The following is a 17,505-nucleotide window of genomic DNA, read 5'->3' on the forward strand; positions in this document are numbered from 1 at the left end:
TGAATGCCAAGCAATGTAAACAAATGTAAGGTGCTGCATGTCAGGACAAAAAAAAAATTAATCTCACATATAAAATCTAAACTGTCAGTGACTGACCAGGAATGAGATGGGCCATTGGCCTGCTTATGTCCTTATGTTAGCATCTCAATATCCTACTTGGTTTTACCAGTCTTGAGGGCAGCAGCTTTAAAAAGCAACATATACACAAGTCAAACAACCTTGCAGTCACCCTGTGCTTCCTTATTTACTGCAGCTGGGCTCACCTCTTGGGAGAGCTAAAACAAATCCACTTCCCCAACCATACCTCCAAGTGTTTGTGCTTGATAATGGTAACAGCAGGAAGGAATAAAGCCTCCCGCCTTGCAACTGTTGGATGGTACTGCCACAAACCTCCTAGAATAAACTCTTGTTTTTGTTTTCAGCAGAATATTTTTTTGAGCCTGCTCCCAGGAACACCATGAGCTGGATTCCGAGGCTTATGTGCCTGGGCTGCATTCTTAGCTGTGACAAACAGTAACACTGTTTGCTTTTTAGAGGCTGAGTTGTTTTTTGTTGCGCAGCAATTGTTAATTATTCTTGCCTGCTTTTTTAAAGAAGTTTTTATTTGAAACATATGTTTGTAATTTTTTTTTTTTGTGCACTGCCTGGTGACTGACTGGTATTTCGGAAACAGCAACAAAACTGACGATGGTGATGATAAGTAAAAGCCTGCCTACTAACAGAAAAAAATTGCAACAGAAGCAGCGTAAACACTTCGCAACCTGAAGTTACTTCTGAGTAGACCTGCACTGGCTGTGCTTTAAGTTTCATAGAATTTCCCCCCCCCCCCAAAGTACATACAGGGCAACACAGAAAAGCCATTATCGCAAGGTGCAAAATTCATTACTATCACGCTAGGGCAGAACTTGCTACTTTTCCCCCAAGCAGGGCTCTTGAACACACTCTGTCTCTGTTTTCCAGCCCTTGTTCTATCACACACACACACACACCCTTTGATTTATTTGATCTCACTGTGGAGAAATAGAAAGCGAAAGTGTTTTCGTGCTTTCCTACTGTGGCAACAATCCAAAATGATTGTTTTTAAAGCTTTTTTAGATGAGGAATTCAAATATGCAGGCATCCCAAATCAATCTGATTTAATAAAATGAAACAAACATAACATAAATGAACAGGGGTAGGGGGGACACTGTTATACCGCATAGAAAAGGGTACTGAGCAACCTTAAAAGACTGACAGAACTAGTTTACGTCTAAAAAGAGTTGTATAAGACTATACTGCTATTGTGAAAGAACAAATAAGAGACCCCCTTCATTAGATCTATGAATTGTTATTCTCACTTGGCAGATTTTACACAGAATTGTAGAGCTGGAAAGGATCCCAAGGGCCATCTAGCCCAAGCCCCTGCAATGCGGGAATCTCAGCTAAACCATCCATGACAGGTGGCCATCCAAGCTCTGCTTAAAAACCTCCAAGGAAGGAGAGCCTACCACCTTCCGAGGAATTCTTACTGTCAGAAAGTGCTTCCTAGCATTTAGTCAGAATCTCCATACTTTTCTGTTTGGATCCCACCCTCCAAAGCAGCAGAAAAGGGTTTCTCCATTTTCCATGTGACATCCCTGTAGATATTTGAAGATGGCTCTCATATCTCCCCTTGACCCAACTCCATCAACTGTTCCTCATAAGGCTTGATTCTCTGGCCCTTTATCATCTTGGTCACCCCACTCTGCACACATTCCACCTTGCCAATATCCTTCTTAAACTATTGTGCCCAGAACTGGACAAAGGACTCCAGGTGGCAGTTTGAACATAACTTGTGCACACAAAGAAAAATGTTGCAAACAGCAGGCTGATTTGTACTAATACTACTACTAATTTATTATTTAAATCCCGCCCATCTGGCTGGGTTTCCCCAGCCACTCTGGGCGGATTTCAACAGAATATTAAAATACAATAGTCTATTAAACATTAAAAACTTCCCTAAACAGCAGCGGCGTAGCGTGGGTTGTCAGCACCCGGGGCAAGGCAAGTAATTTGCCCCCCCCCAACCCGGGGCAAGGCAAGTAATTTGCGCCCCCTAACCCAGGGCAAGGCAAGTAATTTGCACCCCTAACCCCTAACCTGCCGCCGCTGCCAGCTTCTTCTTGCTGCTGCCTGGGCTGGGTAAGGTAAGGTAGCCACGGCGGCGGCGGCGGGTCCGTGTCAGGTGATCTGAGGTGAGTTGCCGCTGGCGCTGCCGCCCAAACGACGCCGCTTGCCCGGAGGAGGAGGGCAGAGAGGCGAGGAAAATGCAACATGGCCCAGCAGCTGCAGCAGCGGCGGCGGCAGCAGGGCTGTGAGGAGGGGCTGCCTGGCGCGCCCTCCGCGGTCCTGACGCACGGGGACTGCGGCGAGCGCTGAGAGCCGCTGCCTGCCAGACGCCTTCAGCCCGGACGCGCGCACAGCTCGTCGGTTCCACGAGACATGGGGCTCTGCTACAGCCTGCACCCGAGGCTCTTCGGCGACTCTGGAGGCGGCGAGCGCACCCCCCCCCAGATGTTGCGCCCGGTGCGGACGGCCCCCCCTGCACCCCCCACGCTACGCCACTGCTAAACAGGGCTACCTTCAGATGTCTTATAAAAGTCTGGTAGTTGTTTTTCTCTTTGACATCTGGTGGGAGGGCGGGTGCCACTACGGAGAAGGCCCTCTGCCTGGTTCCCTGTAACTTGGCTTCTCGCAGGGAGGGAACCGCCAGAAGGCCCTCGGCACTAGACCTCAGTGTTTGGGCAGAACGATGGGGTGGAGACGCTCCTTCAGGTATACTGGACTAAAGCTGTTTAGGGCTTTAAAGGTCAGCACCAGCACTTTCAATTGTGCTTGGAAATTCACTGGGAGCTAGTGTAGGTCTTTCACTGTAATTGACAGCAGCGCTTCAATAGCCCTGGCAATTACTATTATTTTGGCCATCTGGGCATGTTATGCCTTAAGAGAGAATATAATGAAAATGATCTACAGGTGGTACATGACGCCAGTCAAGCTTGCAAAAATTTATCATTTGCCTGATAATAAATGTTGGAAGTGTAAAGAGATTGAAGGTACATTCTTTCACCTTTGGTGGACATGCCCAAGGATTAAGACTTTCTGAGAGATGATTTATAATGAAATGAAAAAGGTATTTAAATATACCTTTCAGAAGAAACCAGAGGCCTTTCTCCTGGGCATGGTCGGCCAATTGGTGTCAAAAAAGGATAGAACTTTCTTTATGTATGCCACAACAGCAGCAAGAATACTTATTGCAAAGTACTGGAAGACACAAGATTTACCCACCCGGGAAGAATGGCAGATGAAGGTGATGGACTATATGGAACTGGCGGAAATGACTGGCAGAATCCGAGACCAAGGAGAAGAGTTGGTGGAAGAAGATTGGAAGAAATTTAAAGTTTATCTACAGATACATTGTAAAATTAAGGAATGTTAGAAGGATGTTGGAATGAAGTAATGTGGTTTTAGCAGAAATGATATAAAGGATTAAGTAAAAATGGATTGTTAATTGGTGAAAGAACAGAACGTTAAATTATAGTATATTAAGATAAATCATTAGGATAGAAATAAAGATGGAAAGGATTTGCTGAAATACCTAATTGAATTAGAATACAAAAAAGGGAGGTGTGAGGAGGTCAAGGAAATAAGCAAAGGAAAGAAAGTTATGTAAAGGATTGATTATTTTTTTTTAAGTATCTGCATCTTTTTTCTGTTTTTTTTCCCCCCTTTGTTTTTTTCTGTTTAAATATGTTCTTTATTTTTTCTTTTTGTAACCTTTAAAATCTCAATAAAAATCTATTGGAAAAAAATATATATATTGGCCATCTGTTATGGATGCCTTAGCTGAGACCCCTGCATTGCGGGGGGTGGGGGGTGGGGGTTGAACCTTGGTTTCCCTTCCAACTCTACAATTCCATGGTAATAATGTATCTGATGTGGCTTCTAACCCCGCCTTCCAAACACCAGCCTTAAAGTCTCTTCCTCCCCTCCCCTTCAACAGAAAAAAAAAACCATCAGGAAACACATGCGCCTTGCCGACAGAGACCACCCAGCTCTTCACCCGCTTTTCCCGCGCTTCCTTCCCCCGCATGAATGAACATTCTTCAGTGGGCGTGGCTACGCCAAGTACGGCGGGTGGGTGGGAGCGAGGAAGGAAGAGCCGGGAGGAGGGAGAGAAGAAGCGAGAGGGCGTGGCTTTGGCTCCCTTGCCCCGCCCCAGGCTCGCTGACGTCTACCGTGGCGAGGCTCGGGTGACAACCCGTCCCCGGAAAGCGGCCCGAGCCCCGATTGGCTGGGCGGCTCGAGAGGGAGGAGGAGCTTCGGCGCGCGCTTGTTGCTGCCGCTGTTCTCCCTCCCGGCCTCCCCTCCCCTCCCTCCCTCCCTCCCTCCCTCCCGTCCCCGATGGGGGCGGGGAGGAGAACTTGACTTTCACTCACTCGCGGCACGCGCGCGCGCCAGGGAGAGGAGGCCAGAGCGAGGCCGCTGCGCTGAGGGGAGGCGAGGCGCGAGCCCGGCCGGCCGTTGCGAGGCCCCTTCGCCAGTTTTCGCCTCACGCTTCTCTGTCCGGCGGGTAGAAGGGGGAGGGAAGAGTAGCCGCGGGTGCGCGCGCGCGCTCCCGCCCTCCCCGCGCTCCCGCCCGCCTAGTCCAAGGTAAGGCAAACGAGCGACTGACTGACTGACTGACTGACTGGAGTGGCGGCGGTTGGCGGCTTTGTTGTTTCGTGAGGGGAAGAAAAACAGAGGCGAATTCGGTTGGACCGCTGAGGGGACGGAGGGAGGTCCGGGATTGGGCCGCGCGCTGGGCCGGCTCGCGCATGCGCCGCCTTGTGGAAGGGAGGGGGAGGAGCCTAGATGGGAGGGGTCAGAGAGAGAGAGAGGGAAAAGGCTAAAGGGAGGAATTTGCTGAGTCATTGCTGGATCCAAGCACGTGGTGGCAAAATAGAGTCTGCCACGCCATATCTATCTATGTAGGTATGAAGTTCTCTCTCCCCTCTTCCCTGCCCCTGTGTGGATCAGAGTTTGTTTGACTTTTAGAAGACATCTGAAGGCAGCCCTGTTTAAAAGGTAAAGGTACCCCTGCCCGTACGGGCCAGTCTTGACAGACTCTGGGGTTGTGCGCCCATCTCACTTAAGAGGCCAGGGGCCAGCGCTGTCCGGAGACACTTCCGGGTCACGTGGCCAGCGTGACATCGCTGCTCTGGTGAGCCAGAGCCGCACACGGAAACGCCGTTTACCTTCCCGCCGGTAAGCGGTCCCTATTTATCTACTTGCACCCGGAGGTGCTTTCGAACTGCTAGGTTGGCAGGCGCTGGGACCGAGCAGCGGGAGCGCACCCCGCCGCAGGGATTCGAACCGCCGACCTTTCGATCGGCAAGTCCTAGGCGCTGAGGCTTTAACCCACAGCGCCACCTGCGTCCCACCAATGTTTGATAGGTTATTGTATTTTAATATTCTGTTAGAAGCCGCCCAGAGTGGCTGGGGATACCCAGCCAGATGAGTGGGGTATAAATATTATTATTATTATTATTATTATTATTATGGGAGGGGAAGCTGGTCCATTAGTGTGTGTGGGGTGCCGCCTGTCAACTTTAGCCCACCACCCCACCTCGCCCTCACCCCATTTGCTTGTTTGCAACTAACCATCACGGGGCGCTCACCCATCCACCTTACAATCATACAGTCATACCTCGGGTTGAATACTCTTCGAGTTGAGCGTGTTCGAGTTGCGCTCGGCGGCAACCCTGAAATAACGGAGTGCGTTACTTCCGGGTTTCGCTGCTTGCACATGCGCAGAAGCTCAAATGACGTCACACACATGCACAGAAGCAGCAGAAAGCGATGCCCGTGTGCGCAGACGTGCCATTGCTAGTTATGTTTGCTTCTAGATGCGAACGGGGCTCCGGAATAGATCCCGTTTGTATCTAGAGGTACCATTGTATAGCGTTTTTATCCTGCCCCTTCAACATAAGTTTATGTTCACAGGTGTCTAGCAGATTAGTAACAAACATACTAAACAGTTTATTCATGATGATGAATAAACAAAACACATACTGAAGTTGGGATAGCTTAGTCAGGGTTGTGGGTTTGAGACCCTTGTTGGGCAAAAGATTCCTTCCTTGCGGGGGGGGGGGGGGGTTGGACTAGATCTTTGTGGTCCTTTACAACTCTACAATTATATGATTCTACGAGGCTAATTGGGATGCGGGTGGTGCTGTGGGTTAAACCACTGTGCCTCTTGGGCTTGCTGATCAAAAGGTTGTGGTTTGAATCCCCATGACGGGGTGAGCTCCCGTTGTTCAGTCCCAGCTCCTGCCAACCTAGCAGTTTGAAAGCACGTTAAAGTGCAAGTAGATAAATAGGTACCACTCTGGTGGGAAGGTAAACAGCGTTTCCGTGTGCTGCTCTGGTTTCTCCAGAAGCAGCTTAGTCATGCTGGCCACATGACCCGAAAAAACTGTCTGCGGAAGTGGACAAACGGCATCTACCTCGGCCTTTAAAGCGAGATGAGCACCGCAACCCCAGAGTCATTCACGACTGGACTTAATTGTCAGGGGTCCCTTTACCTTTTATGAGGTTAATACAGCAAATTCAACCAACAAACTTAAACAGCAGCAACCAATACAAATAAATTGTAAAATTGAACTGCTCTAAGTTAGTGAATGCTTACATTAGGTAAAGGTAAAGGTACCCCTGCCCGTACGGGCCAGTCTTGACAGACTCTGGGGTTGTGCGCCCATCTCACTTAAGAGGCCAGGGGCCAGCGCTGTCCGGAGACACTTCCGGGTCACGTGGCCAGCGTGACATCGCTGCTCTGGCGAGCCAGAGTCGCACATGGAAACGCCGTTTACCTTCCCGCTGGTAAGCGGTCCCTATTTATCTACTTGCACCCGGAGGTGCTTTCGAACTGCTAGGTTGGCAGGCGCTGGGACCGAGCAGCGGGAGCGCACCCCGCCGCAGGGATTCGAACCGCCGACCTTTCGATCGGCAAGCCCTAGGCGCTGAGGCTTTAACCCACAGCGCCACCTGCGTCCCGTAATGCTTACATTAGCAGCTCTTAAAAGCCTTGTGAAATTGAAATAATGACTATAATTTCAATGGAAATACATTTTGTCGTGGTGAAGAACAATGTGGCCAGGTGACCTTACTGCTGCTCAGCTGCTAATGTTAATGGGCACCTTCAATACCTCCCTTGCTCTTCCTTCTTATGATTTCTTCTTTACATTGTACTTGAATGGGGCAGCCCTTCAAATACATGACTGCTTCAGATTCAGATACAGGGGACTGTCCTCTGTGAAGGAGGACACATAGTCACTGTAGCCTGTTTTGTGTAAGGCTATTTTATGCTCCCGAAATGTTGCTGCTTTTCAAACTGGCAAACGGTAAAGTATCTATATAAATATATTTATTGCACACCAGAGCAGTTCAAGAAGTCAGAAGGCAAGACTTTATCTCTGTTATATTATTCACTGTAATAATATTTTCTATTTCATTTGTCTCTCAACTGCTCTTGAAGAAGCTAAGGATAACATACACACAGCCATGCCCGCCCCCTGCTCTGAACCTCCAAATTTTGCAACAGCCCTGTTGCTTGTCAAAAGGAGAGTGACAAAAATTGGGAAGGGCATTGAGACAAGGTCCTGTAAGGAAAGGGTAAAGCAGTTTAGAAAAACAATAATAATTATATTTGTATACTGCCCTTCATCCATAGATCAGAGGGCAGTTCACAACATCAAAATACAAAACAAGAACACAATAAAATGTTCAGCCTGTAGAAGATATTATGAAGAGGTAGTCTGACAGCCTTCTTAAGATATTGGAAAGCTGTCAAACAGATCACAGAGCAAAGGATGCGGATGAACTTCTTGACCACACAAGCTGTTTGATAGTTGAATAGACGGCTTGCAATGTGGCAGACTTTCTGTTATAAGATTTTACACAGAGGCTGGGTGGTCGATCACCTATCAGGGGTGCTGTAGCAGTGACCTTCCTGCACCAGCAGGGGTTTAGACTGGATGACCTTTGACGCCCCTTCTGATGCATATTTTTGGCTTAGAGAATGGTCCATGGTCATCAGGGAGCTTCCTGGCTTAATGGGGAGCTGACCTATGCCCACCTGGTCCTAGCTTGTCACACTAACTGCTACACCATACATACAATATTCTGTATAAAATACTTCTTAACTACAACTACCACATTGTAGAACTGCATAAACAACCTGCATATATGATTGTTGCATGCTCTTGATCTCTTAGGTAAAAACACAAATGTCACACCAGCTCGGATACCGCTTTCACTGCCTACCCCTACATGGTTATGTGAATCATTTTGTGGTTCAGAGACACCATAAAAGGGGGCAAAGGGAGAAACCCTATTATCTTCCAACTTACAGATGTCTCTGTAGGGCACATGGAGGTGATGCCTAGGTTATTTCAAGCAAATAGCTAGTTTTATGCCTGTGTGATATATGTGTGCGCCTGTAGAAGCTTGTGAGAGCAGAGACCTACCATTTTGCTTATGTTATACTGTGAAGCATTAGATGGATTAGATTTTCTGACACCTTAAAAGTTCAACACTTAGTGGCATGTGAAATGTCTCCCCTCTATTGGCAGGTTGTGAACATCCGCAGGTACATGTTTGTAAGCAGTGGTGCACCTGTTTGCATTTCATGGCCTCTTGGCCCCACTGTTTACAAAAACTCAGTTTGTTCATAGCCATGTGCCCGTGTGGCTATATTTTATATATGCACCATGTAATCTTATAACTTATATACAATGAACTGGATTCTGGTCTATGAAATTACTCTATTTATGATGTTTACAGCTGAGCTTATGTAGCCAAAAAGACACTGTTCATGCACGGGGGTGGGGGTGGGTGTGCGCGCATCACAGCTGACATGGGATAAACCCCAGACCCATCCATCAGAGTCTATGTTTCCTCTTTGGTGGGGTGATGGAAGGAGCATATCACAGGCAACGTTTTGTTGCAGGTGCCATTTGTGCTGCAATTACAGTGGTACCTCGGGTTACATACACGTCAGGTTACATACGTTTGAGGTTACAGACTCCGCTAACCCAAAAATAGTGCTTAAGGTTAAGAACTTTGCTTCAGGATGAGAACAGAAATTGTGCTCCGGCGGCGTGGCAGCAGCAAGAGGCCCCATTAGCTAAAGTGGTGCTTCAGGTTAAGAACAGTTTCAGGTTAAGTACGGACCTCCAGAACGAATTAAGTACTTAACCCGAGGTACCACTGTACAGGTAACTCGCAATTTCAGTGCATTTCACTTTAAGCACTTGGCATACACACACACATATATACGGGGGGGGGGGGGGCTTTGGCAATCCCACCCGCCATTGCGCCCAGTGTGTTTTGACTATACACGATTTTGGATTTACTCGTTCTCTGCGGATTGTGACCCCGGAATAAACTGAGAGTATATTGCTAATCCAAAGCCACTTTTTTGCAACAAATTAACATGGTTACATTTCTGGATACCTTTATGTTTGATGAGTGTGCGAGCAGGAATTTATATATTCTTGTTTGCTACTAGTGGAATCTACCTGATGCCCCTGAGTCTAATATTGTTAAAACCAAGGACACTCCTGGTTTCATGTCTCACCGCAGCCCTCCAATCAATTCAGTTCGTCAGTCTCACTTTCACTAGTCAGGGGAATAACCATACCAACCTGCCTTATGGGAAGGCCAAGAATGATGAATATGTGAAGGGCTGGGGGAGTTATTTTGGAATTTATTTAGTGCCAGAGGGGCTGTGACATTCACAACTTGCCGCATAGGTTGCACACGCATGAGCAATTGTGCGATGTGGGTAGGTTGGTGTGAAATCTATTCTGGACTTTCTTATAGTAAGTTTAAATGTTGTTTTGTTTTTCACGGATGAATGTGTAATTGTACTTTAGGAGTAGAATGAGCTCCAGTACTCTGCTTGCGGTCGGGGAAGTTTGGCTTTGGGTTCGAGGAATTTCAGCCTTGCCGAATGAGTCGGCAGATTAACTCCTTTTAGGGACTCTGGATATGAGGTGCCTCTGAGTCATTGTGCTCTTTGCACTTTCAGTGGTAGCATGCATGCATCCTGGCCAGCTAACTTCAGATGAGTCCATTCAGCAAAATCTAATCTCCATGCATCTTGATGGCATGCACAGCAGGCTTTGGTAGTTTGTGGGAAGCATGCAACAGACACCAGTGGAGGGAAGTCGCTTGAACTGGGTTCTGCAGAAGTGGAACCTATTGCAAAAGAAAAGGGAGTTTCGCTTTCCTCAAATCATTTAATCTCTGCAATCTGTGGACTACTGTGGACTGCTTTAATTGGCCATACCTTCTTACGACAGCTCATAGTTGAAATTCTCAACTAGGGAGTCTATCTTAATCATATGTTCTCACAGGGCCACCAGGGAGACTTCCAAAAATCTCATGGGATTCAAATAAAAATAATTCAGTGAATACTGGCACAGTGAGGGCCAATATAACTTGCCCACTGGTTTAATATTGGTGCAGTATACTGCTTCCTTACTGGTTAGACAATGGATGGGCAGTTAGTGACCTGAGAACTCCTTGCAGGCTCCTCTGCTGATTTCTCCCAAGCCAAGACACAGGCTCAGGGCTCTCCACTCTCCAGTGTGAGCATAGCCTTTGCCAGAGTTTATGCCTCTTATGCACTTTCGCTTATGCACCCTGATAGATTAACATGTGTAAGATAACGGGAGAACGAAACCAAAGCATCTGTTGCTGCTCTTGTGGGAGAGAAGGGCATTAAAGAGCCCTTTCCCGGTGTCTTGCTCCTACAGGAAAGCATCCCTATGGAAAGTAAACATGGCTGGCATTGTAACTTTTGGTCAGGTCAGCTTATGATTCCCATTACAGTTCTGAGAGGGGCTAGCTAGAAAAGCAACCATTATTTGTCATGTGTAGACATGATTAAGCATAGAGTTGTTTTAGGTCCACTAAAGGACTTGCAGAAACCCAGAGGGCTTCAACGTTGTTGTTTTTTGAATAACAGCTCTCCAGGCTTTTCAACGTCTCAAAGTTTCAAAAATGGTCAGCCTAAAAAATGGAGCTGCTGTTTGAGAATCATAATAGGATATGTGGAGTAGGGCTTTGTGTATTTTACAACCAGCCTGTCCAGAACACAGGCCGGAGTATCTTGTATGAGAGGGAAGATAGGCTGCCGTGGGTGTGTGTGTGTGTGTGTGTGTGTGTGCTCTTTTTTAAAAAAAAGTTAGGAAAGAAGTAGATATTTGGGGAGGGAGAACTTTCTGTGAATTCCACCATCTTTCATTTAGACCAGTTATAAGGACCTGCCAGATGTTGTGGGACAACTCTTGTCATCTATTACCATGGGCAGTGCTGGCTGGGACTGATGAGAGTTGCCTCCCTGATGTTCATAGACATCCACAGGTTCTCTGTCTCTGCTTTAGATAATAGAGTGTCCAATAAGTCTGACACTCTGCTGTGACTAGAAACTTGGCTGCGCGCTAAGAAAGATGGTGGGGAAATGGAAAGCAACCTCTGGGTTGAGAGCATTCCCCTGACAAGAGACCAAAGTCTGTTGTGAAGAGCAGCAGGCACATTTTGCACCTGGCTATCGGCCACTTTCAGCCAGATGCCAGGACGGTGCCTGACGTCTCCATCATGTATGGATGTGCATGCCTGGGGATCATTTGATCTTGACTTCTTTTCACACACTAGCAACACATCTGTAGAATTCTATCCATTACATCTTATCTGCACAATCAGAATGAATTTCAGGAACCAAAAAGTCATTACAGTGGTTCCTTCAGTTAAGAACTTAATTCGTTCTGGAGGTCCGTTCTTAACCTGAAACTGTTCTTAACCTGAGGTACCACTTTAGCTAATGGGGCCTCCTCCTGCCGCCGCGACGCTGGCGCACGATTTCTGTTCTCATCCTGAAGCAAAGTTCTTAACCCGAGGTACTATTTCTGGGTTAGTGGAGTCTGTAACCTGAAGTGTCTGTAACCCGAGGTACCACTGTATTGAAAAATATAACTTTCAAGCCGTTCGGCCCAAAAATGGCAACCAGGCATTCTGTTTTGGCAACTGTAACCTTGGTTTAAGGTGCTGTTCGGCGCCTAGCTTATATATCTGAGTTTCTAACACTGGAAGAGGGATGGGAAGGGTTTCGAAAGGCACCCATTGGGTTATCTTGGCAAGCCAAGAGTCTTTCAGCTTCAGCCCCATCACCTATAAAATGGTGCTACACATGCTTTACTTTACTTTACATGTAAGCAGAACCCTGCAGGATCACACTAGGCATCTGTTTAGGCCAGAATCATGCTTCCCGTGGCATTCATTTCGATGTACCTCAAGAGCTCACAAGCAGCGCTCAAAGGCAGCAGCCGTCTCCCACTGTTGCCCCTAGCAACTGACATTTGGGGCACGCTACCTATGAACATGGAGGATCGAAATAACCACTGATAGTTGTTGATCGACGTATCCTCCGCGAATGACCAAGGTAACTGCGTGAAGCACTTTAAGCACACGCACAAAAAAGCACAACCTGTGCTAAGAATGCCAATTCGTTAGACGCTAGAGGAACTCCCCCTTCCCAGTTGTAGAACTGAGATGCTTCCAAACACAAAATCACTTCAAGCAATCCAAAACTTTCTCCTTCCTGTTTTCCAAAGCTCTTCCTCTTCTTTCAAAACTAAGCAAGGGGGAAATTGTCTTAGGGGGAACGTCCTAAGAAAAGAGACCTTTGCAAATCAGGAATTAGCTAAGCAAGCAAAAATCCTTATGCCAAGGGCAGGCCGTAGAGGACCTCTATTATTTGGCTGCCTCTCTCTCACACACACGATTCTGCTTCCCTTCAATCTCCTTGCTGGCTTCTTTTTTTTTTTTAAAAAAAGGTTCTTGGAAGTAGAGAAAGAAGCAGAAAATAGAGTATTCCATCCTCTTAAGGTGGAAAGTTTGTGCCTCTTTTTGTGGATGGGATTCTGAGGCCCTCTTGTTTTGACACTGCAGCCCTGCTCAAACCACTAGCCCAGTCAGCCTGATGTGGTTTAGTATTTAATTCATTTACCTTGCTGCTTCTGCACCGGCAAAACCCGCAACTTGCTGGCCTGCTTGCTGTGTTTTCTTCCTTCCATGTACAAGCTGTAATGCAGCGAAGCCTTCCTTCTTGCAGTCACTTCCTAAACATGATGGACACCCGTGTTACCCAATAGCAGTGCACAGTATCAGCAGAGCCGTAGGCAAGGGATAATTAACCCTATTTTGTACCTACAGAGAGACCAAATGAGCAAGTGGGAAAAGGGGGTTGCTGAAACCTGGACTTTGTCACAGATAAAATTGTTTTGGAACGGATTGCATCAGAAAAGAAAGAGCTGAGCTGGGCTTTGTGAAATGGTTTAGTGGCTTCAGATTAACTTAGAAAGGGTCTCGGCGGCAGCGGTATTTCATAAGAGCAACGGTTCTAGAGATTGCATTATTTTCAGTTTTGCAGCCTTGGCTGTATTGAGAGTTTCATGGTGGTGGAAGAAACCACAGCTGCCCCCTCCACTTTATGGAAGCTATAAAAGATTAAGGGCTAGGAAACTGCATTATTAATGCCATGTGGCAGCACATGCTGGTGATATTTGCAGCATCTTCAAATGAACTCTTAGTGTGTTGTGTTTCATGCTAGTGAGATTTGCAGTAGTGATAACTTGTCTTGTGCCGCCTGAACTCACTCTCCAGTTCTGGTTGAGCTGTGAGTCTGCAAGGTGCTGACCATCAAACCTGGAGCAGCAGTTGTTCAGCGTCTGGAGAGCTCCTGGGGAAAGGCAGCTGAACTCTTTGGTGGTCAAGCATCTATCTATGTTAGATGCTTTAAAGCGGCAGTGCTTTGGGTTGGAGCTGCATATGGTGGCCCCAGTATTCCCTCTGCCTTTTCCATTGGGGACTCCCTGGAGAGCACGGTGGTAGGTGAACTGATTCAGACTCATCAGCTGAAAAGCCTGGTCCGCGCCTCTTGGAAGTATGATTGACAAACTCCCCTTCAAAAAGGTTCCCTTAGACCAGAGGTCGGCAATGTTTTTGTGGCTTGGGCCGGTTCACAGTCCTGCAGATGCTGTGGTGGTCCGGAGAACGTGCAAACGCTCCTTCCGGCATGGAGGAGGCGTACGCAGCTTCCCATTGGCTGCAGGAGCTTCCTGCAGCCAATGGGAAGCCGCCCAGCATCGCAGAAGGCAGTCCCCGCTCTGTTTCATCCCGGTTTAGCATGACGCACAGGAGTCAACCAAGCAGGCGGCGGAGGTCCCCGAGCAGGCAGCAGGGGTCCATGGGCTGGTTAAACGACCCCCATGTGGCCCATGGGCCTTAGGTTGCCGACCCCTGCCTTAGACCCTTTCCCCACTGGATTCTCTTTTCACATCTGATCATCTATCAAGGAGCCAAATAATAGTATAGCACATTTTGGGGATGTCACGGTGTTCTGAAAACGTGACTTATATGGACTTGCGGTTGGGCCCAACCCCTACCCTGAGTGAGCAGTGGGTGCTCTTTCATAACCCACCACACTTGATGCTCCCCTGTCATTGAGCATTGTAGGAGAAGATGTGTTGCGGTGAGCATAATGCTCATTCAGGAAATCAGTTCACCATTATTGATCTCACTGAGGTATGCCTAACAAGCTTCTGAGGAACGCCAGGGTTCTCTAGAATACACTAAGCGCCAATACTTAAGTGTTGAGTTTCAGGAGCATAATTCTTGCTTTGAGTGTGCAAGGACCTGGGCTTCAAATTTGGAGACGCCTGTGCAAAACAGGCGAATGAGGGTTACAACCTTTTTGAAAAAGCAGAACATGTGCTTTGAATGCAAAAGGTCCGCGATTAATGGCATCTCCCATTAAAAGGACCTCTAGTAGCAGATGATGGGAAATACCTATGCTGGAGGTCCTGGAGGGCCACGTTCAGTTGGAGTAGACCAGTCTTCCCCAATCTGGCTCCCTCCAGATATTTTGATCCACCTGCTCCAGCCAATATGCTGGATGATGGGACCTGTAGTCCAAAATACGGTAATTAAAGTGCACCTGCTTTGCAAAGGCTGGTGTGAATACCAGTGGGCTTGACGAATCAATGGCCTGACCTGGTCTAAGGCAGCTTCATATATCCAGGTGGATTACACTGCCATTATCCCTGTCCATTGATAGGTCTCTTCCATAGATCTTTGCCAATCTGTGTTGTCCAAAGCACAGACATGCCTCTCCCTCTGCATTTGTTTCCCTTGTAACCAAAGACTATCTGCAGCATCTGCTTCCCAGACTCTCTGATCCCCATCCAGCCTTCTTCCAGAGAGCCGTGGTTTGGCAGAAGCCTCTCTCAGCCTCCTGCTTTGCTCCTGCCCGTTTTTCGCTGCTGGTTCCGATCACTAGGGAAACAGGAACCTGGCCAGCTGGGTGAATTCTCCCTGCTATGTAAACACTGTGACTCACCTGTTTCCCTTTTTTTTTCCTCCTTCCCACCACCACCACCAGTTCAAGGCAAATCTTTGCATATGCTCACCGTCTGTATGATTCTGATAATTGCGAATGTCCACCCTTGCTATGTTGTTGTGGTTAATGGGCTGACCGTGTATGAGTGAGGATTGATGGAGCAGGAGAAAAAATTTGTGAAGGATAGAGTGGAAGCATCTCCCTGCAAGCAACACTCCATGCTTAGTGTTTACTGGCCCCTGTGATTCCTTTTGTTGGACTTTGGTTAATGTGTTCATTTAAAGAAAAATACTGGAGTTTGGGATATTTTATAAAAAGTAAAATAAAAAACCTTAGGGATAACTATCTTATGTTTCCATAGAATCATAGAAATGTAGATAAAAGAAAGAATAATGACTAAATCGTGATCTTTTGTCTACACGGAAGTAAGTCCCATTGTCTTCAGCAGGACTTACTTCCAGGTAAGTGTGTAAAAGATTGCAACCTAAGCAGAATATTAGTTAAGCGCAGTGGGTCTATTTGTTTCAATTGAGGGCTTAGGTCTGAAGGTGGCAAGAGATCAATACTTTTTTGTGGGGTGGGGGAGGCAGGTATAGTTCTGCGTTTAAGGACAAAGTATGACTTGGGAGACCAGAGTTCAAACCCCCACTTGACCATGAAGATCTCTGGGTAACTTTGGACCATTCACTCTTAGACTGACCTACCTCACAGGGTTGTTGTAAGGATAAAAATGGAAGAGGGGAAGAAGTGATTGTGCCACCTTGAGCTCTTTGGAGAAAATGTGGGATATAAATGTAAAAATAAATGAAAATAAATACATAAATAAAAATATACTACAATACAGAAATACATTTGTATTAATGGAGTAAGGTTTCCTCCCTTGGAGATTCAGTGGGAGAAAAAAATGGAATCAGAAGAAATGCTTAGTATTTGTCAGCTCATACTGACAGTGGGAGAAAAAAATGGAATCAGAAGAAATGCTTAGTATTTGTCAGCTCATACTGACCAAGGCAGCGAACCACCATCATCTGTCAAACGCCATTCATCCAATCTCTGTATGTGATGCCAGATTATGAATGGTCTATCACCCTCAACGTGTAACATATTTTACCCAGGCAATCCAAAATCTGAACCCAGAGAAACTGAATTTGTCAACCTTACAACAGTGAGGGAAGTTTTGCTCCTTACCTCGTTGAGCATGCTGTACTCTTGCCACAGGAGAGTGATATTTGGCACTGCTGGGCAACCTGATTTAGTTTCCTGAAAATGGCAGTGATGTGGTCACTGTTGTGGGGTGGGAAATTTTCCCGTGTGTTATTTTCGGGGGGGGGGGGGGCAGAGAATCCATTTTAGCAAATGGATGTCAATTGTAAATATAATTATTAGCCGAACTTTACAGCTTGAAAGCTTTAAGTTACAAGGGGTAAGGTGGTCTCTGAAGTAACTGGGTTTCTGAGCTGTATAGAGAATTCTATCTTGGTAGGAACACCTTCAACTTAGCCCAGTAGCCAGATTGGTGGCCAGGATGTGTCTACATCCTGACAGTTTAGCTGTGCGGTGCCACAAGGTGCTATTTTAACATCTGTATGAAGCCATTTGGAGTAATCATCAGGATGTTTCTCTGTTACCTCTGAGTCAGGAGAGGCTGTGCAGAAGCTGTACCAGTCCTTGGATGTATGAGGACCAATAGGCTGAACAGGGACGCTGTTGGTGAATGCTTGCCACTTTTGAAAATTGAGGAGTTTACCTGTTCTAATTGATGTTGTAACTGTTATGCCATTCAATGGGCTTGTTCATTATACATTTTAATTATGCATTTTTAATGTTGTCGATGAAATTTTATACTGTGTATTTTGATTATGGGTAGCTGTATTTTTATAATGTGTATTGTTTTTTGCTGTTGGCTTTTACTTGTGATTTTGCTGTTGGCTTTTACTTGTTTCAAAATGCCTTGATTTTTCTTCTCAAAATGAAAGATGGTATATACATTATTTTGATAATAATCATTTAATAAATTTCTCTGGCTGCTTCCTGGTATCAGATTA

At 46.6% G+C, this 17,505-nt stretch overlaps 2 protein-coding genes and 1 long non-coding RNA gene across 4 annotated transcripts in view; 2 read left to right on the plus strand and 1 right to left on the minus strand.

Moving 5' to 3' along the window:
* LOC307203155 (lysosomal alpha-glucosidase-like) overlaps window positions 1-13,181 on the minus strand; it is a 41,592-nt gene extending 28,411 nt beyond the window's left edge. Inside the window, exon 1 of one of the 2 annotated variants that reach the window (XM_079953735.1) lies at window positions 13,070-13,181. The gene's annotated coding sequence lies outside the window, so the exon portion shown is untranslated. Of the gene's footprint in view, window positions 1-4,698; window positions 4,811-13,069 lie in introns of those variants that run through there. The other variant, XM_079953736.1, reaches the window with a different exon arrangement.
* LOC307203341 overlaps window positions 1-17,505 on the plus strand; it is a 71,893-nt gene that overhangs the window by 31,906 nt on the left and 22,482 nt on the right. The window lies entirely within an intron of this gene.
* MAFK (MAF bZIP transcription factor K) overlaps window positions 4,531-17,505 on the plus strand; it is a 31,718-nt gene continuing 18,743 nt past the window's right edge. The window contains exon 1 of the mRNA XM_079954068.1: window positions 4,531-4,668. The gene's annotated coding sequence lies outside the window, so the exon portion shown is untranslated. The remainder of the gene's footprint in view (window positions 4,669-17,505) is intronic.

This window comes from Podarcis cretensis (genome assembly GCF_951804945.1).
Source record: "Podarcis cretensis genome assembly, chromosome: 14".
Taxonomy (NCBI): Eukaryota; Metazoa; Chordata; class Lepidosauria; order Squamata; family Lacertidae; genus Podarcis; species Podarcis cretensis.